The following is a 23884-nucleotide window of genomic DNA, read 5'->3' as shown; positions in this document are numbered from 1 at the left end:
TTGCTCTCTGGGTAAGGGGTGAAAGTGCAATATAACAAAATAATTACGATGTTAAGAAAAATAGAATACATTTAAAGAAATTTTAAAAGGGAAAAAGCTCTCTAGAATATCATGAACTGTGTTTCTCCAATGAAAAAGTTGAGGCAGAGGACATAAACATGACATTTTTTATAGTGCAAAAGGGTTTTCACACCATTTACATACATAATAGCAATATTTTTTAAAAACATTTCTCTATCCTTTAAAGTTTGCAAAACACTTTACTTGTGTAATCTCATGTGATCCTCAGAGAAATTTCATGAGGTATGGACACTATCATTATGCTTATTGAGGCTCAAGCAGTTAAAATGATTTTGCCACCAGGTCACACAGCTAGTAAGTATTTGAGGTGGCCTTTGACCTTGTCTTCCTAACACATAATCTACCTGATAGCTAAGGGAATAATCATTTGAGTCATGACATCTAACTGTAAGGTGAATCCAGTAGCAATGTCAGGCTTTGAGAACTGGCCTATAAGGAAAGCTGTTTGGCAGAATTGATGCTTTCAAATTGTGGTGCTGAAGAAGATATTGAGAGTGCTTGAATGACAGGGAGATCAAACCATTCAATACTTCAAGAATTTAAGTTAAGCCATTCAAAAAAAAAAAAGCTAAAACTTCAATATGTTGACCACATAAAGAAAAGATGGAACTCATTGGAGGGAAAAACAAACAAACAAACACCTGATGTTGGAAAAGATTGAAGGCAAAAGGAAAAGAGGTGGCAGAGGATGAGCTCATTGAAACAATGAACATGAACTTCGAAAGGCTTTGAGAGAGAATGGAAGACAGAAGACCCTGGCAGGCTATAATCTCTGGGGTAACAAAGACAGGAATGAAAGACTACAACACAGGTATTATTACCCACATTTTAGAAGCGATATAACAGAGACTCTGACACAGTATTTCCCTCACATGCTACTACAAGAAAGTGCCAGAGGTAGGAACTGAACCTAGTGTTCCTGAACCTGAGTGGAACATTCTTTCCATTGCCACTAGCTTCTCTCTTCAAGAAATAAAGCACAATTATGCAACAGACTCAGCATCACAAAGATGGTAAAAAGTCTCATTTCTTCAGCCCTTTATGGTTTCTGAAAATATTTTCCTTACAGTAGAATTTTAGCAGTATTAATATGTAGTATAAACTTAATGGTTTAGCAATGGCTAGAGTGCTGGACCTGCTATGAGGAAGATTCATCTCCCTTAGTTCAAATCCAGCCTCAGACATATTAGCTATGTGACTCTGAGCAAGTTGCTTAACATTGTTTGTCTTACTTTCCTCATCTGTAAAATGAGCTGGAAAAGAAAATGGCAAACCATAGGTGTACCTTTGCCAAGAAAGCATCAAATGGGTTCACAGAGAGTTGAACACAGATAAAAAGGTGTAAACAACGATATGACCCATTCCATTTTACAAAGGAGGAAAAATGGTGTGCAAACAATTGAAGTGATTTGTCCATGACCAGATATCAGTTTTATGTTGGTTTTAAAGTTTAAATATAGGTTACTCTGATATTAAGTCTTCTCTTCCCACTATGTTGTCCTGCTCAAATTGCTTTCAAAAATAATAATTCATGAACTGGTGAATTAGGTATAGAACTAGCCTATCATAACAAAGAGCTACAAGGATACAGAATCACTGACACAGATTCTCCTAGTTTGGATCTTTTGCTGTGTTGCCATCACATTTCTTTAGGTATCCCTTGTCTTTATGCAAATTCACAAAGCTAGTTTATGCCTTTCCCCTCTCATTTTCAGTACCATCTCCTTTCTCAAATAATCTTGTATTTATTTATCTTTTTTTTTCCTCTCACTATTAGAATATTCACTCACTGAAGGTAGGAACTATTTTTTTTATTGTATCTCTGGAGCCTAGCACAATTCTTTTCATAATAGATTTTATAAATGTTGCTAAATTTAATTGTTATACAAGATGTCCCCAAAGAATTAGTGCAGTTTTATGGCTAAATTCTTGCCCCTGACTCTATCCAAAAGTAACAGAGGTAAGAGTAGAGCCCATGTTGCTAAAATCTTAGTCAAATGTGTCTCATAACACATAGAGCTTTCAGTTGTGTGAAGAGAGAATATGACTTCTAATTAAAACTCAAAATTATAAAGATAGCCAGAGTGCAGAAATAAGGGTCTGGGATGTGGGAGGAGAGAAAATAATATCTTTGAAAAGTTACCACCTTAAAAAAGGTATGTGGTGATTTGAGGGTGAAGAAACCTGGAATGCTCACACAAACAAAGGAATATCTGTGGGGGAAGGTAAGCTTCCCACTTTGCTTAGAGTTCAGACTTTTCTTCAACAGAAGAAATGAACTGATCGATATTTTTCAAATGCCTCAGTTGATTCCATAGCATGCATCTAATAACTATTTGTTGGCCATCTGGCACCAAGAAAGTTTAGGTTATTTGCTCAAAATCTGTGAAGTATGACAAGGTAGGTGGTTTGACCCTGGAAAAGTCACTGAATCTATCATCATTCAATTCCTTTGCCAGAAAATCATGTGGGGAGGAATAGAGAGAAACTCAATCAATGACTTCATTTGTCTAGGGAGTTTCCTGTACAAATGCAAATTGATGTGAGGCAGGCAGGTAGTATAGTAGATCCAGTATTGGACTTGATGTTGGGATTATCTGAGTTCATATCCTGCCTCAGTTGGGCAAGTTTCAAATTCTTTCTGCTTCTGTTTCCTGTCAAATAGATATAATATTAGGATTCACTTTATAAGCTTGTTGTGAAGATCAAGTGAAATACTATAGATATAACCCACTTTGCAAATCACTGTTATTATCACTATTTCTTCTCCACAATTGAGTCATACAGAATTGCAATGGGGTTAAGTGATTTACCCAGATTACAAGATCAATGCCTATCAGAGGCATGATTTGTTTTTTTGTTTTGTTGTTGTTGTTTTCTTTTGTTAGTGAGGCAATTGGGGTTAAGTGACTTGCGCAGGGTCACACAGCTGGTAAGTGTTAAGTGTCTGAGGCCAGATTTGAACTCAGGTCCTCCTGACTCCAGGGCTGGTGCTCTATCCACTGCGCCACCGAGCTACCCCCCAGAGGCATTATTTAAATACAGCTCTTTCTGACTGTGAAGTTGATTTCTATAGACTTTGTGCAGCTGTCATTCAAAATAAAGGAAATCAACTGGACTAGCTCAAAAAACTAGTCTAGTTCTCAAACCTAGGCTGTCTTCCTCTGATTGACTTGAAGCTAAAGTATCATTTATTTTACCATGGAAAACATATAGCAATTTATTTTCCACTGGCATGGTCTAATACTACTTCAAAACACATGAAGACAGTGCTTTCAATTTGCTTGGATCTGAAGCTATTTCATTATGTCTGTTTGTACATGAGATATTTGTAAGTTTGAAATTAAATGTGATTTTTAAAAATGCCTCCAGCTACTTTCTAATGCTCCTGATAAGATTTAACGTTCTCACCAGTGCTGCTCTTTTGTTATCATACTTTAGAAATGTCTATATTTAGTCTTATAACAATAGTGAATCAGGAAACAATGATTTAACACATTCAATGTACTGGTAACTGGACTAGAAAATGGGGATACAAAAGAAAACGTATGGGGGTGGAGGTCAGGAGGACAGCCTAATAGCTTGGGCGTGGGGTAGAGAAGAATTAATGGAGGAAACCAGCTATTCAAAGAGTTTGAGGTGAAGAAGGAGTACATCCCAGGGAAGAGCAGTCATTTCTCAGACCAATACTATGTGTAAGACTATTAACAAGAAAACAAGGTATTTGTTCCTTTGAGCTTTGTCTAAGCTATCAAGGTGTTGGGTTAGGAAAAACACATGCACTATTAATGATGATGACTATGACAGTGATGACAATGAAGACAATGATGTAATGTCTAAACATTTCATTTTACACTTAAGAAAACTGAGACCCATGGAATATAAGTGACTTGTCAACAATTCATGAGATCAGAAAAATGTTCTTGAAGGTCATGCTTAAAAAGATAATTTTAAAAGAACTATGTTTAATATCTGAGGTACCTAATAATACCTGGCAAATAGAATTGGAAGTGAGAGGATAAAAGGAATTCCTGATCAAGGTCCCATCAATGGATATTATTTGTAACTGACATCCTGTCTGGATACTTTTTACTTAGCTTTTTCTCCTGTAGAATAAAAGTATCTTTGCTGGAAATCAACCCTAGTCTTTATATCATGAGACAAGTAAATTAGGGAAGATTTGATCCTCTCCTTGACCACACCAGTCTTATTCTCCATGATTATGACATGAGTCAGGCATCCCAAGGAGGGCTCTCAAAGTCTGAACATTTTTACATTTGAGATTTCTTCTTTCCTGAAGGAGGAAGGGACAGGTAGGTAGGGTTGCGGGGTTATATATTTGTCTATAAGGCAAGAAAGTGGGCTTCGGTATAATGCTATGACATGCTGTGGGATTTAGCCTCATTTTCCTCTTCTGTAAAATGAAAATTAAAATACTTTTAATTTGTTTCTCAGAATCTGACAATCAAGAAAGTGTTTCACGCAATGCAAAGTGTTAAAAAAAAAAGTGAGGTATTATTAGGGATGGGGAAATCTGGGTCCACAGAACTAAAATGACCTTCCCAAGGTAACATCACTAATTAGTTCAAGAGTCAAGATTTTCCAAAATAATATTAATACATTACACCATGGAAAATGTGCCAAATTTGGAATCAAAGAACTGTGTTTAATTCCAATTTTTGAATCCTACTACCAGTGTGACTCATGTTAAATCATTTTACTTCTTTAAAGTCTTGGTTTCCTCATCAACAAAGGAGGAAGTTGGATTTGATTGCCTCTAAGGTCTCATACAAGTACAAATCCTCCATGTGAAACAAAGCACTATGTGACCCCAAGGAAATCCTCAAAGTTCGCCGTACTTCATGATAATCTCTAAAACAATAAATCCTAGTGAAGGGTCCAAGTCTTCATAGGTAGTTTGAGTTCCTCACTGAATGCTTCCTACACTGTTGTCAAGTCCAGGGGAAAAAAAGTGCCCTTCTGGTCTAAATTTCAGATCCAAGTGGAAGAATAAACAATAAAATGTCTATGATATTAGTGTTAAATGGAAAATTTTAATTTCATTAACAGGAGTGGATTTGTTGCTTATTCCAAATCTTACAAATGGTTAGATGGAAAACTCAAGTTTATAATGGTTCTTTATCAAAAATGAATAAATTAAAAAGTTGGAGTCTATGTAGGTTTATATTCAGTGACAAGTCACCAGAATGTCAGGGCAAAAGCCAGATTCCAAATCATGGACTTCTTATTCCCTGTTTCTTGTTTCATTTTTAGTCATGTCCAACTCTTTATGTCCATATTTGGCATTTCCTTGGCAAAGATACTGAGGTGGTTTGCCATTTCCTTCCCCAGCTCTTTTTACAGATGAGGAAACTGAGGCAAATAGTGGTGACATGTGCAGAGTCACACAGCTAGTCAGTGTCTAAGATTGGATATCAACTCCAGAAGATGAGTCTTCCTCATTCCAGGCCTGACTCCCTATCTACTACTATAACTAACTGCCCTTTTCTGTTTTTCAGTTCAAATCATCACTAGCCATAAGGTAATTTGCTCTCTGATATTTGGTAGGTTGTCAGGCATGTAAAATAATGCTCATGTGTATGTATTTATAACATATTTATGTGTATATTGTCTGGGGTGAGGCAAAAGATAGGAAATATCCAGAAACTATTTAAGTATTTTTAAATCGATATCAGATGATCCATCAATAATCAATCTATCAAGAAACATTATTCACTCACTATGTACCAGGCACTATACTAGGTGGTGATGCTACAAAAAATAATATAAAAATTAGTCATAGAATGCATTTAAAAATTCAAGTCAAGTATTTAATTAAAGTGTGATTACTGCCTAAAATCTTCAGATACAGGATATTTTTGTGAAGCAACATGTACGGGGGAAAATATTTCAATTTGTTCCCTGTGTGACCTTGTCTAAGTCACTTGAACTGTTTGGGGACTATTTTATCACCTGTAAAAATGAGGGATGGGGGCAGCTAGGTGGTGCAGTGGATAAAGCACCGGCCCTGGATTCAGGAGTACCTGAGTTCAAATCTGGCCTCAGACACTTGACACTTACTAGCTGTGTGACCCTGGGCAAGTCACTTAACCCCCATTGCCCCACAAAAAAAAAAAAAAACAACAGAGGGAGTTGGATAAGATAATTTCTACAACTTCTATCAGATTGAAATATGTGCTAGATGTTCATCAGCTTCTTCACCATGCTACCCTTGCTGCTTGGTCATTCAGAACATTTGGGAGGCACCTTCACGCCCATTCTAACTATCTATATGAATTGTGGGGTGATTCTCTAAAGTCCCTTAATTCTGGGGTCAATTGTTCCAACTATCTTCCTTTACTAATCTTTCTTCTTTGGAATGTAAGCTAACTTTTCCATGTACACAGTGCAGGGCAAAATGTATCATTTATGAGTTTGAATTTTCTTAGGCCTTCCAGCTAATGTTCAATCTCATAGGAAACTTTGAAATATTAAGATTAAAGGAAAAAAATGTTCTTCAAACAGGCAATGATAAAGTTCAGAAATGTGTGTGTATATCTGTGTCTGTGTATGTGTATCAGTAAGACTTGGGGAGTGGGTAATACATCACAAGGAGAAGGACAATCTGGGCACTTTTTTATTTTCATGCATACCCATTACAATGGATCTCAGGTAATACATGGCATGGGCTCCCTCATCAGAAGAGCAGGAAGCTGTTAGGCTGTGCCACTTCCCTTATACATTGGAGTAATGCATCATCACAGCACATCATCTTCCAGTGCCTAGGAATGTGATCCCAGATGGCTGGAAATGCAGTAGGATGATTGTTTTTATAAAGTTTATCCTTGAATCGCATGGAAAGAAGAATGAGTTTGGCAAATGCCCACCCAAGGAGAAACTGAAAGAATTTCCACACTGCTGTAAACATAGACAATAGAGCCAATTAGCAAGCGGAAAAACAAAATTAATTTAAATTTTCCTCCAGTATTTTGTAACCCTTACTTAAAATTATTCAGAAATCATAATAAATATTATGTCCTTCAGGGCAAGTTTGAATATGACATGGCACTGTTTTTTAAATTATTTTAAGGTGTAAAAAAAATTAAAAGAAAGAACATTTTTGTCTTAATAGTATTTTTTTTCCAATTACATGTAAAGTTTGCTTTCAACATCATTTTGTTGATATTTTGAATTCTACTTTTTTTCTCCCTGCCTTTCTCCTCCCCAAGACAGTAAACAACCTGATATAGGTTATACAGTCCACATGCTAAATACATTTCCACATTAGTCATATTGTAGAAGAGGAATCTGAACAAAAGGGAAAAACCATAAGGAAGAAAACAACAACAACAAAAGTGAAAATAGCAAGTGGAAGGAAAGAGGAAAAGCCTTCCTACTATGTGTTCTTAAGCAATACTGAGTTCTCAAAATGGGGGGTGAAACTTCATGTATGAACAACAGAGCCACAGTGAAGTACAGTCACTTTATACTCAGCAAAGACTTGAGTCCAGTTATTTAATGTAGGTTCTCCTGTGCCCTGGTGTTTATATCATTTGACTTGGACTTTGAAGGATCAGCAAGTTGCGGGCAGGCCTTGTTCATAATATTATTGTTGTGATAAAATAATGGGATTTGGGAGATGCCCAGGGGTCCCTCCTGAAGATTGATTTAGTATTGTTTGAATTGGGTGAGACTGAGAAACTAAGTACCTACTTAAGGGTGATTGGATGGGGATCACACCTGGCTGACCCTGAGTGACATGTTGTTTCCAGAGGCATTGTACTACTGACATCAGCAAAAGACCACTCTAAACCAATCAGCTTGAAGCACTTCCCCTTTCAGGGAGGGAGAAAGGAACTAGGAAGCAGAGATTAAGGCACTACCTCTCCCTCTTTTTCGTTGAGGAACCAGCATGGCAGGAGATGGAGAATAGGAGGGCCCCTCTTCATTGTTCAGATATTGGCTTGGTGGTGAGAGACTTCACGTGAGCTTCTAGAAAAGGAAATTTGTTTCTTTCTCTCTGGCTATACTGAATAGATCCAAGCTATGATTATATCATGCTATAAGGAATCTGTTCTTAATCTCTCTCTCTCTCTCTCTCTCTCTCTCTCTCTCTCTCCCTCTCCCTCTCTCTCTCTCTCTCTTTTTGCTAATTTATAATATATTTTAATAATCCCTAAAAGCCTAAAATCTTGCTGAATTTATCAGTGATTTTAGCCAGCTTCCCCCACAAAAGTGGGGGGAGGGGCAGATTAGGACCCACAATTTAGATTTTAAACAACATATTGTCAATGTTAATCTTTTGTAATGTGAAATCTTGTAACCTTTAGTGTCTGGGTGTTGAAACTTCAAAAAACTTCAAAAAGCTGTGCAAACACAGGGCTTTTTTTTTTTCATTGTTTAAAATGTTATTTTCCAAATTGCATGTAAAAGCAAATTTTAATATCGATTTTTTAAAACTTTGAATTCCAACTTCTCTTCCTCCCTCCCTTCCAACCCCCCAAACTGAAGCAATTCAATGTAAGTTATACATGAATAGTTATAGAAATTATCTCTACATTTGCTAGGTAGTGAGAGAAAACAGATAAAAACAAGACTTCAGATTAAGGAGCTGTCCAAAAAACCAAAACAAAACATGTGTTTCAGGCTGTTTTCAGATACCATCAGTGCTTTATCTTTAGGTGTATTGCAATTTTCATAAGTCCTTCAGAGTTATATTGGATCATTGCCTTGCTGAAAATAACCATGTGCTTCCCAGCAGATCATTTTACACTAATGCTATTATTTTGTATATAGTACATTTGTATCTACCTCAGTTCATGTGGGTCTTTCCTGGTTTTTTTGATAGCATCGTGTTCATCATAACTTTTATATAGTACCTAAAACTTGTTAAACAATTTTCTTCACAATAGCCCAGCAGAGTAAGTACCATATGTTTTGCCATTGTAGTCAATCATCATAACTATTTCCTACTATCCTATTCCCTTCCAATTATGTTTACTCTATTTTCTATCTTATTTTGCCCTATTCTTCCTCAAAAGTGTTCTGCTACTGACTGCCCCCTCCCCCACACTACTCTCCATTCATTCGCCCTTCCCTCCTTATCCTCTTTCCCTCCTACTTTCCTGTAGGGTTAAATAGATTACTCCTCCCAATTGGGTATATATGTTATTCCTTCCTTGATTAGATTAAGGTCTTTGAGCTAATTCTGTTTTCTTAATTTTTTTCCTCCCTCCCTCCTCAACTCTCCCTATGAAATCAAGCAATAAAATATATTATACATACATATGTTGTTATGCATAAAATCTTTACCTTCCTAAAAGTGTTTTGCTTTTTATAGCTCCCTCCCCCAAACTTCTCTTCCTTCCTTCCCCTTTTCTCCCACCCCCCCATCTCCTTCCCCACCCACTTTTCCACAGGGGAAAAAAACATATTACCTTACCCACTTGAGTATCTATGCTATTCCCTCTTTGAGCCAATTCTTATGATAGTAAGGTTCACTCACTTCCCTATTCCTTCCCCCTCTTCCCCTCCCCTCCATAAGCTTTTTTCTTGTTTCCTTCATGTGAGCTGCCTCTCCCCTTCTCCCTCCACCAGTCTATTCCTCCTACCACTCAACCCTATTTTAAAGATGTCATCATGGGTTAGCTAGGTGGCACAGTGGACAAAGCACCTGCTCTGGACCCAGGAGCCCCCCCTTCCCAAATCTTTCCCCAGACATAAGCCACCCCACCCTGCCTACCCTACAAAGAACAAGGATAAACAAAAAATGAATGCTTTACAAATATCATCTCTTCATATTCAGTTCAGACCTGTGTCCTCTGTATATTCCTACCTGAGAAAGTTCTTATGAGTTACAAGTATTATCTACTCATGTAAGAATGTAAACAGTTTAACCTTTTAATGTCCCTCATGGTGTCTTTTTCCTGTTTACCTTTTTATGCTTCTCCAGAGGCTTGTGTTTGAAAGTCAAATTTTCCTTTGATTTCAGGTCCTGTCAAATGACTGAGTCCTCTTTTTCACTGAAATCTCATTTTTTCCCTCTGAATGATTATATGCAATTTTGCTGGGTACATGATTCTTGGCTGTAGGCCCAGTTTCTTTGCCCTCTGAAATATCATTTTCCATGCCCTCCAGTCCTTTAATGTAGATGCTGATAGATCTTGTTTAATCCTTATTGGAGCTCCACAATATTGGAATTCCTTTATTCTAGCTGCTTGCAACATTTTTTCCCTCACCTGGGACCTCTGGAATTTGCTATAATATTCCTGGAGGTTTTTCCTTTGGGATCTCTTTCAGGAGGTAATCAGTGGATTCTTCCAATTTCTATTTTGCCTTCTGTTTCCAGAATATCAGAGCAATTTTCCCTTACAATTTCTTGGAAAATGATGTCTGGGCTCTTATTTTGGTCCTGGTTTTCAGGTAGTCCAGTGATTTTCAAATTCTCTCTCCTGGATTTATTTTCCAGGTCAGCTATTTTTCCAAAGAGCTATTTCACATTGCCCTCTATTTTTTCATTCAATTGCATTTACTTGACTATATCTTGATTTCTCATAATGTAAGTGGCTTCCATTTGTTCAATCTTAATTCTTAGGCAATTATTTTCTTCAGATAGCTTTTTTATATAATTTTGCATTTGACTTTTTTTTTTTTTTTTTTTAGTGAGGCAATTGGGGTTAAGTGTCTTGCCCAGGGTCATACAGCTAGTAAGTGTTAAGTGTCTGAGGCTGGATTTGAACTCAGGTACTCCTGATTCCAGGGCTGGTGCTCTATCCACTGTGCCATCTAGCTGACCCTGCATTTGACTTTTTAAGCTGTTGACTTTTTTCTCATGATTTTCCTACATCGCTCTCATTTTCCTTTCCATTCTTTCCTCCCTCTCTCTAAATCTTGCTTCTATCTCTCCTACTTTCTCTTCAAAGTCCCTTTTGAGAGCTTCCATGGCCTGTGACCAGTTCATATTTTTCTTGGAAGCTTTGAATGTAGGGATGCTGAGGTTGTTATCCTTTTCTGAATGTGCACCTTGATCTTCCTTGTTGCGGAAAGAACTTTCTATAGTTCTCAACTTTCTTTGTTTGCTCTTCTTGCCATTTTAACTCCCCACTCGGGAGCCCTGCTTCTAGGCTACACTACTGTCCCCAGCTACAGAGTGTCCCAGGTGTTTTGGTTTGAGGGAGGGCAGGTTTTTCTCTTGCCTACCCTGTTCTCTGTTCTGAAGATAACCTCAAGCCAACTTATTAAATAATGAACCAGCAAAGCTTTCTGTGGTGTGGTTCTTAGCTTCGATGAGCCTGCGCCCTTCCCCCACCTGGGCTTCCTGCTACTTAGGATTTCTTTCTGGTTGCCTGCTGGGGTGGGGCAGCCAAATTCCTCCCTAGGTCCCACTGACACCCCTGCACTCCCCGCCCCCCCCCCCCAACCCTGGCCACTGGTTCATCCCTCTCACCTGACAGCAAGCTCAGTTACAGAAGATTCTGGTGCTGCAGCTGATTCAGAGGCTCGGGGCTTAAGTTCCTGTGGCGCATCATGCCTGGGGTCTGTGTTGGTGCGATCGCAGGGTTGGACTTTACTGGCAGCCTAGCATGGCCCGCTTTAATCTGTCTATGGCTGGAAAATAATCTCAGCCCATATTTTTGTGGGGTTGTCAGCTCCAGAAGTTCTTTTATTGCTATTTTGGGGGTAATTGTATCAGGAGCTCTGTGCATGTAATGTCTTTCCTCTGCCATCTTGGCTCAGTCCCACAGGGCTTATTTAACAAATTGTTGTTAACAACATGGGGCAGCTGGTACTCAGATAGAGTACCAGGACTAGAGTCAGAAAGACTCAGCTTCTTGACTTCAAATCTGGCCTTAGATGTAATGTTTAAAAAAATCTAACTGTGATGTCTAAAAATCTATTGTGTTGTCACCTTAAATTAGAAGTGTTAGTACCAGTCTTTGGGCATTAAGCATTTATTAAACTATATTAGGGGTTATCAAAGAGAGAGAGGAAAAGCCGCCTTCGCCTAGCTATCCAAGAGAGTCAATCCCCTCAGTTCCACCAGAAAACCCCCGTCCAACCAGAAGATGGCAGTCCATACACACAGCTCCAAGCTAATTGGCTGGTCCCTTGATTGATGACTTACATATAACAGAAATATCTTTTGGATGCCAGGCAACTTCCGGACAGCAATCTGACCTTTGAAATCTCAAAAAGGTCACCTCATGCGTTCTCCTCAGGATGGCACTGCCCTGGTTCTCACAATGTCTTTCTTAGCAGGGTGGTGGTGTTCTGATTCTCACAGACACTAACTGTGTGATACTGGGAAAGTCACTTAATTCCATTTGTCTCATTTCCTCATCTGTAACATGAATTGGAGAAGGAAATAGCCAACCATTCTATTATCTTTGCCAAGAAAACACCAGAGGGGGTCACAGAGAGTAAGACATGATTGAAATGACTAAACAGAAATAACAACATGTTTCCAGAAATTGGACTTTTGAATCAGCTCATATATTCCTTTTTGCTGATCAAATTGACAGTGGCATTTTATATAACCAGTTTAGTGAAACACCCAACAATTGGTATGTGTTTGTACTTGTTATAGTCCTAGCAGACTCTACCATGATCAGACTGTTACAACATTTTAGTTCCCTATCTTCGCTAATTATACAATTTTCATTTAAAATATTTTATATCATGATGGCTTATATATATATATATATGTCTGGTTTTATATATGATGATGATAGCCTACATTTATATAATACCAGGCTTTGCAAAGCATTTTACAAATACCTCATTTCATCATCAAAAGAAGCATTAGGGAGTATATGCTTTTTATAAAGGAGGGGAATGAGAAAGACAGAGGTTATGTAACTTCCTCAAGATCACACAGCTGCTACATGTCTGAGGCTGAATTTGAACCCAGGTCTTCCTAATTTCAAATACCATGTTTAATCTGCTCTGCCACTGACATACTTCTATATCTATTCATGTTGTCTCTCTCATTAAAATAAGACCTCCTTGAGGATAGAGATAGTTTCACATTTGTCTTTTTGGGTCAAAGATTTTGAAGTAAAAGAGATTTTAGAGGATGAGTATATCCCCTTCATTTTACAGATGAGGAAACTGAGGTACCAAGAAGTGAGTAACTTGTTCACATTCACAGGATGGGAAGTTCTATCATAAGGGAATGCCTGAGGCAGGATTTGAACCCAAGCCTTCTTGACTCCATGTCCAGAACTTGATAAACTGTGCAACATTCTCTTAACATCACTTACCACTTTGTATCATTACCACCAAGTACAGTGCCTGGCAAATAGTAGATGTTTAACTAATGCCTATTGATGCATTAATAGAAAGAAAGGTCACTGATAATTTGAAGATTGTCCAAAGTAGGTCAATAGGACCTGGAATGACTTAGAAAAAATGGACATGATTGGTCTAGAGAACAGATTGGATTGAGGAGGTGAGTTTCTTATAGCCAGTTTATGTTTCCTATAATGTATTGTTCAATATTTTATGACATACATATACATGCATAACAGTGATGGGATTTCAAAGCCTCCTAGATAGCCTTCCTCTGACTCCAGGGTCAGGGTTTTTTCACTATTTGACTTGCCCATGCAGAGATAGTAGTGTTCAAAGGTAATATTGGAACTCACATCAGCTGACTCTAAATCAGTTTTCATGGCTTCATATCATGCTTTATCCCTCAATTTTAGGGCAAAATTTGTACAAACAGAATGTGATTAATTGTCATTGAAGGTCCATGTGCCTTAACATCTATTCATATGTGGTATTTGCAGTATAATTTGGACTCAGGTTACCAAGGGTAAGAAGGCAAAAATGGGTTATGATCTGAAACACTGGTAGAGTATATCACAATCTACATAGTTTATGGATAAGGAAACTTAGGTTTACAGATTGGTGAAGTAACTTTCTTAGATCCATATGCTTAGTAGGTATAATAGTTAAGATTTGAAATCAGGACCCTAGATAACTAATCTATGGTATCGTCCACTGAAATATGCTGCTTCTCTACATGAAAGCATTTTTTAATGAACTATGAAAGCATATAATAGTTATCTATGAAAATCCAAGTCAACAAGTGCTTATTAAATCCTTATTATGTGTTAGACACTGTGATAAGCCCTAGGAATGAGATATATAAATGATAGATAGATAGATAGATAGATAGATAGATAGATAGATAGATAGATAGATAGATAGATAGATGATGGATGGATGCATGGGTGGGTGGATGGATGGATAGAGATAGAGATATATGTATGTATGTATGTATGTGTGTATGTATGTGTATTTATATACACACATACACACACACACACACACACAAGACACCCCCTGCCATCCAAGAGCCTTTATTTATTGGTGGACATTTGGATGAAAGGGGGTCAAAGAATGGCAGGAAGAGAAATATGGAGAGTCAAGAGTAAATCTGGGAGAGAAGTAAGAAGTGACCATGGCTGGCCTGGATCTTCCTCAAGAGTGAGCTTTCAGGAGAAACTCCTCCATCAGAGGGGGTGGCTACAGGATTTGAGGCCTGTCCTAAGTTAATAAAGGCATAGAGGCATGAGCATAGGGGACAGAAGTTATTATCCTTATCCTTAGGATCATTGATTACATTCTCGGGACATGATTAGGAGTACTCTGAGTTAATCATGGCTATCTATATGTTTGCCCTTAATAAGTGATTTGTGAAGATTCTAATTTCACTGGCTAAAATTTATTGACACAAACCACTGAGTGCTACAATTGTAAGAAAATGTAAGGCTACCCTGCCCTTCAGCCAGTCCTCTGTAATTTAAGCAAAACCAACAACTGTTTGTTGTTGTTGTTGTTGTTATTGTTGTTGTTGTTAGAATCAAGGAAACAAATAAATCCCTAGAACCTGAGCACTAATTTGTTAAGTTGTGATTTGCATGGGCCTGTGTCCCAGCAGGGACCACTCACAGATGACCTGTGTCAGGAGTGACAAGCCTACTTGGCAAATGAGCCGATAACAGATGCCAGAGTCCCGTTTTGCTGTGGGCATTGGTGGGTGTTAGAGAAGGTCTGGCTGTGGCTGAGGTCAGAGCAGGGATGTATAATAGTATCTTGGGGCTAATAGAGGAGATAGTTAGTGGTGGCATAGTTGACCTCAAAGTAGCAACAGAATTAGCAGATGCCTAAGGGTATGATCAGATTTTTACTCTAAGGAACAAAATGGAAAAAAAAAAAATATATATATATATATATATATATATATATATATATATATCCTCTGCTTCCATTTAATTCATTCAGGTATGAATAAGATGCCTGAAGTTTTCAATATTAGATACCCTCTCCCACCTGCAAATCTAGAATAAGGCATCAAATTCTTCAGAAATTTCTTTTCAAAATAAAGCTATTGGGGGCAGCTAGGTGGCACAGTGGATAAAGTACTGGCCCTGGATTCAGGAGGACCTGAATTCAAGTCCAGCCTCAGACACTTGACACTAGCTCTGTGACCCTGGGCAAGTCACTTAATCCTCATTGCCCCACAAGAAAAAAAAATAAAGCTATCATGTAGTCATGTGCTTTCAGGTAGAGAGAGCTTGCTTTGGAGTCAGGAACCTTTGGGTTCAAATTTTACACACATTTAGGTATGTGAGCCCCAGTCACTCAGTTTCACTATCTTTCTCTTTCCTCATCTGTAAAGTGAGGGGTTTGGATCCCATGGCCCCAAAAGTCATATCAAGATGGAAATCTTCATCTGTGATGCTATAAGTCTAAGATCAGTGATGCACACAACTTGACCTGGAGGGGTGGTTTCCTCAGAAAAGATTCCTTCTGTGAGCAAAATTTTGGCTGGACTAAAAACTAGATAGATTAATGTATTAAGATTGATTCATCCTTGTTCTTATTGAGATTCACATATTTAGCTTCTGTCAATGAATTTATATGAATTGAGACCCTTGGGAATGGTGGACACAATGTTGAACTCAGAGCCAAGGTTGCCAGATCACCTCTGATACATTTTTTTATGATCAGGTCAAGTCACCAAACTTTCTTAGTCACTGGTAAATCTCTAAGGCAAAGTTATTGGGGGAGGGAGTTATGATCTTTTTTAATGAGGCAGGTTTATGTACTGGTTATTCCCTATAGTGACAAAATTACATGATTTTGGATTGGGAGAGAGCTTAGAAGTCATCAAATCCAACCTTATTATTTTACATCTAAGGATGGGCTGTATGGGGTACCCAGAGAGGACTATCACCTCTGATGTGAGGGCCTGCTGAGCCCTTTTAAGAGCTGCTCCCCCACCTGTGGTGTCTACCTAGGAATTAACTCTTCCTTGTGGCTCCAAGAAACTGTACAATGTACAATGGCTACATCCTGTTAAAACTTTCTCAGCAAAGAGTTATAAAACCCTCCCGTGAGTCAGGGAGATGTTTACCTTAAGTACATGAAGACTTCCACTGGATGAATGGGAAAATGACAACACTTTATTCTAGTGGACATGAAGGTGGATGAATCAGGTACTGTGAAACACTCAGAGGTTGGTCAGACATGAAAGATACCAAGGACATCCACTGCATCCCAAACCATGACCAATCATCTTGACTTTTTGTCTTGACCCTAGAAGAGAGAGTATGGCTGATGACTGCGCAACTCTGACTCATTTAAATCTGACTCAGGCACAAATCAAGATAGCATCATGTCATTGGTCTTCTTTGAGAACTCATAACAAAGGGTCTCATGTCAAAAATATATAAAGAACTTTGTAAAATCTCTAATGACAGGAGTCATTCCACAACTTATAAGTGGTCAAAGGATATGAACAGACAGTTTTCCAATGAAAAAATCAAAATTTATAGTCGTATGAAAAATTCTCTAAATCATTATTGGTGAGATTAATTCAAATTAAAACAGCCTTGAGATATAATTTTTTACACCAACCAGATTGGCTAAAATGATCGATGGGGAAAGAGACAAATGTTGGAAGAGATGTGGAAAAGTTGTGACACTTATTGTTCATGGAATTGTGAACTGATCTGAGCATTTTATAAAGTAATTTGTAATTCTGCCAAAGAGTTATTAAACTATCTATACCCTTTGACCCAGTAATACTTCTACTTAATTTATTTCCAAAGATAATTAGGGGAAAATAAAAAGATCCTATATGTTCTATAATGTTTATAGTAGCTCTCTTTGTTGAGACAAAGAACTGGAAATTGAAGGCATGTTCATCAATTGCGGAATGGCTAAATAAGTTGTAGTTAATGCTTATGTTAGAACACTATGGTGCTATAAGAAATGATGAACTCAGTGACATTTTAAAAGCATGGAAAGTCCTGCATTAGTTAATGAGGACAACCAAGAGAATACTATATAGAGTAACAGCAAAATTGTTTTAATAACTTTGAGTAAATAAGTTATGTTGACTATTATAAATACTCAAGTATAAAGGGCATAAAACATGCTATCTTCACCTAGAGAAAGAACTGAAAAAATAGAAATGTGTATTTGGATAATTTTACACACACACACACATACATACAACCACATATACATGTATATGTGTATGCACACATATGTATATGTATGTATATGCATGTGTGTGTCTAATGGTAGCCATCTCTAGGACATGGTAGAAAAAAAGAGAGAAAAAATAAATGTCCATGATAATTTTATTGTGTATTTGAAAGGAAAAGCAAATTGTTCTGATTAGATTTTCAGTTTCATGTATAATCTTTTGTTTTATTTTACTATGTATTATGGAAGTGCTTTTTTATTCCATAAATGCATATTAATGTAAGAAAAAATTAAAGAGAAAAAATGAAGGACAAATAATAACAATGTCTTCATAAATAGACACAATAAGAATTCAGTTTAATAAACATGTCTTGTGCTGTGCTAAGCTCCAGGTAAACAAAGAAAAAACTTAAATGACCCCTTCCCTAAAGAAGTTTACATTCCATTGGGAGTAAAATAACATACACACTAAGAAACATAAATAAACTAGGTGCTAATTACAAACAAAGAGTATTGATCTGTGAAGAGAGCATTAACTGAGCTTATAAGAAATGTCCTCATTTATGAGGTGGCCTCTGAGCTGTGCACTGAAAGAAGGTAGGAATTATAGGAGCCATTAGGAAGAAAAGGCTTTCCAAGTGTCATGCACAGCCTCTGAAAAGGCACAGTGTTTGGAAATGGAGAGGAGCTATATCTATTGATGGAGGAAGCCAGAAGAGTAAGATCTAGGAAATCTTAAAGTGTTACAAATCTACTTAGGTTGGTCCTGGTTAATAAGGGGGTGAAGGAAGCAAGAAAAGAGAAGCCCAACCTAGCTCACCAGTTGGACTACTGCCCACTGTAAGTAGTGATGTGAAAATGAATGAAAGCTAAAATAAGGTGACTCATTAAATGGAATGCTAAGATGTCAGGAAATGTAGCAAGTATAAAGGCCTAATCATAGATACACATTGAGCCTTTAAGCTAAAGTCATATAATGCAATTCTTATATTAAGATTAAAGTAACCATTTGAGAGAACAATTTGGAAATAGGCCAAAGGGCTAAAAACCTGTGCATACATTTTACACAGCCATAACACTAACAGTCTGTATACCAAACAACAACAACAAGGGACCTATATGTACAAAAAATACTTTCAGCATATTTTTGTGGTGCAAAAATTGGAAATTGTGGGGTTGCTCATCAATTAGGAGATCACTGGAAAAGTTCTGGTATATGATTGAGATCTGATACTATTATGGTGTAAGAAATGATGAGCAGGATGCTTTCAGAAGAACCTGGAAAGTTCTGTATGAACTGACACAAAATGAAGTCATACCAAGAAATCATTGTATACAGAAACAGGAATATCACAAAGATGATCAACTGTGAAAAATTTAGCTACTCTGATGAATGTAATGATCTGACATAATTCCAAAGGATCTATAACAAAAACTGCTATCCAGTTCAAGAGAGAGAACTGATGAACTCTGAGTCCAAATTGAAGTATAATTTTCTCATTTTCGAAAAAGAGGAAAGTATAGATAGAATCAATGATTATGAGATGAGACAAGTTATTTGTCTCAATATTCTTGATTCACATTAAATTATAACAAAATATGAAGAAGGTAGCATGGTGTAGTGCATGGCATATTAGACCTCAGAAATCTATATTCAAAATCTAGAAACCTAAATTCAAAATCTGCATCTGACACTAATTGCATGACTCAAGGCAAGAGACAGATTTTGGTCGCTGAAGAATATCATGTGATCACTTACTATTGCTATTTCCCAATTCCAGATTGCTAGAGATTAGTCAGAAAAGAGGAGCCTGGAGAGAACTTTGAAGAGAGCCATTTTCAAAGAGTAGGAAATGGATGTTGGGAAAAGAAGACTGAGAAGGCTAGGTCAGACGGGTAGGAAGAAACTTTCAAGTGTGTATTACCACAGATGTGAAAGGAATTAGAGAATATACATGGTGGGAGAGAAGTATAGTCAACAGTGAGAAAACCCACAGAGGCCAAGGAGGGTGACAAATTAAAAAAAAAACACTGGATTTCACAATTGAAGGATTTTTAATAGAGGAGTTACAGAGGAGAACTAGGATTAGAAGGGCTGATGAATTGGAAATATGAAGTAGAGATGGCTCTCCAGAACATCACATTTTATGCATCACATTGAAGGAGAGGGAGGGAAATAGATTTCTTTAATTATTTTAAATGAGATGTGAAGATATATTGCAGTCTAAATTGTCACAGGTGTTTTCAGATGAAGTTCTACTACTAATTTAATTTAAGTATTTTACTTTTCATGAGAGAACTCTCAAAATTAGAGGACTTGAATCATGACTTGAAGCTCTAGTTTTCAAGACCTTTTACAGGGCAAAGTATTTTTCATATAAGAGCTATAAGAAAAGTCGGTTCATTTACTACCATGACCACCCCCCAAAACAACCTTTATTATTTACAAAGAAATATTTTTGAAGGCCACATTCTCCATCTAAACATAAGGTTAATACTGTACAGAACATTTTTAGACTAGCAAGCCCACAGGACAGGATGCCTGGAAACAAAGGATGCCTAATATCCGGTGCTCTAACTGTTAGAGAACCATACCTTATTATTGCAGCTGAATGCTTTTATCAGAAGACCTCCCTTCAGTCTCTGCATTTCTTTGTGTCTGTCAATAATGCTAAAGGTGAAAGCACGGAAATTAGTCCTTGGCTTTGGAATCCAAAGAAAATCACATGATAAGTTAGCATTTGCATTTGCTGTGAATTTATTTCCACTTAATCTTTCTTAAATAGCAGCAGTAGTTCTTGAGGCATTGTCTCTCATAAGAAGTGACTGACAGTCAGTTAATTCTGGCTCCCCAAATAAAAGAAGCTGGAGTCTTTAAACATCTAGCCACACCAATGACCATTTTTTTTCTTTCTATTTTTGAAAGTGAAAAGGAGAGCTATACTGTTTCAGAATACATAGAGTGATGGCAAGTTATTTGTAGAGCAGAAAGAGCTCTGCATTGAGAGTTAGGGGAGCTTGGCTCATTCGTTGTTGTTGAGTTATCTCTGTCATTTCCAAATCTTTGGGACTTTATTGAGGGAGATTTTGACAAAGTGACTGAACTGATTGACCATTTCCTTCTCCAACTCATTTTTTTTTTTTTGTGGGGCAATGGGGGTTGAGTGACTTGCCCAGGGTCACACAGCTAGTAAGTGTCAAGTGTCTGAGGCTGGATTTAAACTCAGGTACTCCTGAGTCCAGGGCTGGTGCTTTACCACTGTGCCACCTAGCTGCCCCTCCAACTCATTTTATAGATGAAGAAACTGAGGCTAATGTGTAGATGATTTGTCCAGGGACACACAGCTACTAAGTGTCTGATGTCAAATTTGAACTCGGGTCTTCCTGACTCCAGGCCCAGTGTTCCATCCACTATGCCACACAATTGCCTAGCTGGCTTCATATTGTGAACCTATTAGTTATTATCTGTGTGATATGGGAACAATCACTTACCACTGTGCTCAGATTCCGTTTCTTCAGGTGTAAAAATTGTCTGAGATGACAAAGAAATTAAAGTTATCTATGGTCATATGAAAATATGCTCTAGATCACTATTGGTCATATAAATGCAAATTCAAACAACTCTGAGATATCAACTCATGACTATCAGAATGGCAAATATAATGGAAAAGGAAAATATTGGATGTTGGAGGGAATATGGGAAAACTGGTGGAGTTGTGAAGAGATCCGATCATTCTGGAGAACAGTTTGGAACTATTTCCAAAGGGCTATAGAGTTGTGTATAACCTTTGATCCAGAAATACCACCGCTAGGTTCATGTCCCAAAGACATCTCCAAAAACAGAAAAAGATCTATTTGTACAAAAATATATATATTTATAGCATCTATTTTTGTGGTGGCAAAGAATTGGAAATCAAAAGAATGTCCATCAATTGGGGAATGGTTGAACAAGCTGTGGTATATGATAGTGATGGAATATTATTGTTTTTATAAAAAATGTGAAGCAGGATGATTTCAGAAAGGCCTGGAAAGACTTGTATGAACTGATGTATGTGAAGTGAGCAGAACCAGAGGAACATTTTGCGCAGTGAATGAAATATTGTTTGATGAAGAACTGTGAATGACTTAAATGTTCTCAGCAATATAATGATTTGAGACAATCCCAAAGGACTAATAATGAATACTATTCACTTTCAAAGAGGAAATGATATTGATTGAACACAGATTGAAGCACTCTATTTTTCATTTTCATTTTTTCTTTTATTCAAGTTTTCTCATACAAAATAACTAACGTAGTAATGTTTCACATAATTACACACATATAACCTATATCTCCTTGTTTGCTGCCTCAGCGATAGCGAGGGGAGGGAGTGAAAGAGGGAAACAATTTGGAGTTCAAATCTTTAAGTAAAAATGTTTATTATTTTAATTGTCTGAGGTGGTTTCTAAGCCACAAACAAGTTAATGGTTATGGACAAGAAATAAGTCTCATTTCAAATATATTTATTATAATGAATAAGGTTGAGAGCAAAAGATAATGGAAGATTTTGAGCTTTGGGAGCCAGAAGTTGTATGTGCATGTGACCCATGAAGACATTTTCATGGGTTTTCATGAATAGCTTAACATATATTAATATAGATGTTATTTACCCTTATAAATTTTAGAAGTTTCAAGATGGGATGACTTCCATCTCCTTGGAAAATAATCATCTTGGAGTAGAACTAGGATAGAATCTGGAGGGTATCAGCACCATCTTCCCTTTGTCTTACATATAAGGAAGTTAATGCTAAGTTAGGTTAAATGAGCTCCTCAAGGTCATACAAGTAACTAGTAACAGAATTAAAATTTGTAGCAAGGTCATCTGACTCCAGATCTAGAGCTCTCCCAAGAGTATCAAGCATCCTACAAGACTTCTAGAAACTAGAGCTTTCTCCAGAATGTGAAACTTCTTTGAACTCTTCCCAGAAACTGGAGCTCTTTTCAGAATGTTACCCTTCCTAGGAGAAGTTTATAATAGAATAAAGTGTTTAAAGACAAAGTTATTACTTTATCACATTATTTCAACACTTGGGTGTTTGGTCAATTCCTTTGAATACAGAGATGCACCCACTGATTTCTATGCAGAGGTATGTCCTATGTCTTCAAATTTAGGAGCATAAGAATCTGTCTTATGGGCAGGGCTCTTATATAAGTGAACTAATTGCAAAGGGACAAAGTAAATTTCTGAGAGAAATTATTATTAATAACTAATGATTTGGGAAGATTCCCCATTTTCTCTATCTTCATTTCAAGACCTCAGTCTCTGAAGGTCTAACTAACCTTTTCCTCTATTTGACCCCACCCAACCTTACAAGGAATTTTTAGTATAAGGTGAATTCTATTCAATTAAGCTTGAGTGAATATACACCTTTTTCCCTAAATTGCCCAAGGCTGGTTGTTGTGTGGATATAGAAATAGCCTCTCTCTCCAAGGGTGACATAATATCACTTTCACCTTCTCACTGGAGTAAGGACATTTCTCTTTGTGAAGTTCACCTCTCATTAATTGTTAACCAATAAGACTTGATTGTAATCCTTTTGAACACTGCTCTTCTAAAAGAACATATAACCTATGAGTCTGGTGCCAGGATTGCCTTTGGTCTAAGAGAGATGGAAAATTGACCATCATTTATTAAAATGCTGGCATTATTAATAAAAATTATTAAATTACCCAGACATTATGCCTTGAATCTTTTTTGTAATGCCATATTTCCCATATATCAGTGTTTTTTATTAGATTGATGAATTCATCCTTTTGGTTAGTTTCTCCATTGATGCCAAACCTACCTCATCAGTGCCTTCTAAAGCAATTTTAACATTATCCATGTTCTTCCACAAATTCTCCATGGGGGACTTATATGACATGGTGGAGAATTTCCTATCATATTTCTTTATATCACATGGATACAGGTGTAGATCCAAGGCTGCCTATTTGTCACCATCCTTCTCTTTCATTTCACTGACTACATGATTAAGCTAGAAGAGAACCTCAGAGATCATCAAGTTGAAGACCCTAAATCCTTCTTTATACAGACAAGGAAACAGACTTGGAGAAATTATTTGATTTGCCTAGAGTAATCAAGATAGTATTCAATCTGTAATTTGAAAGCAGTTTCTATAATTCAATGGATTTTCCATTAAACTATGTTCCCTCTCAGATCCTATCATAAACTTTTTTATCGTACATCTCCTTGATGTTAGCTTTTATGCAATTATTTTTTCTATAAAATTGGTAATAAGGTGTAGTCAATATAGATGC

This window comes from Dromiciops gliroides, chromosome 2 (genome assembly GCF_019393635.1).
Source record: "Dromiciops gliroides isolate mDroGli1 chromosome 2, mDroGli1.pri, whole genome shotgun sequence".
Taxonomy (NCBI): Eukaryota; Metazoa; Chordata; class Mammalia; order Microbiotheria; family Microbiotheriidae; genus Dromiciops; species Dromiciops gliroides.
This window is presented reverse-complemented; position numbering follows the sequence as displayed.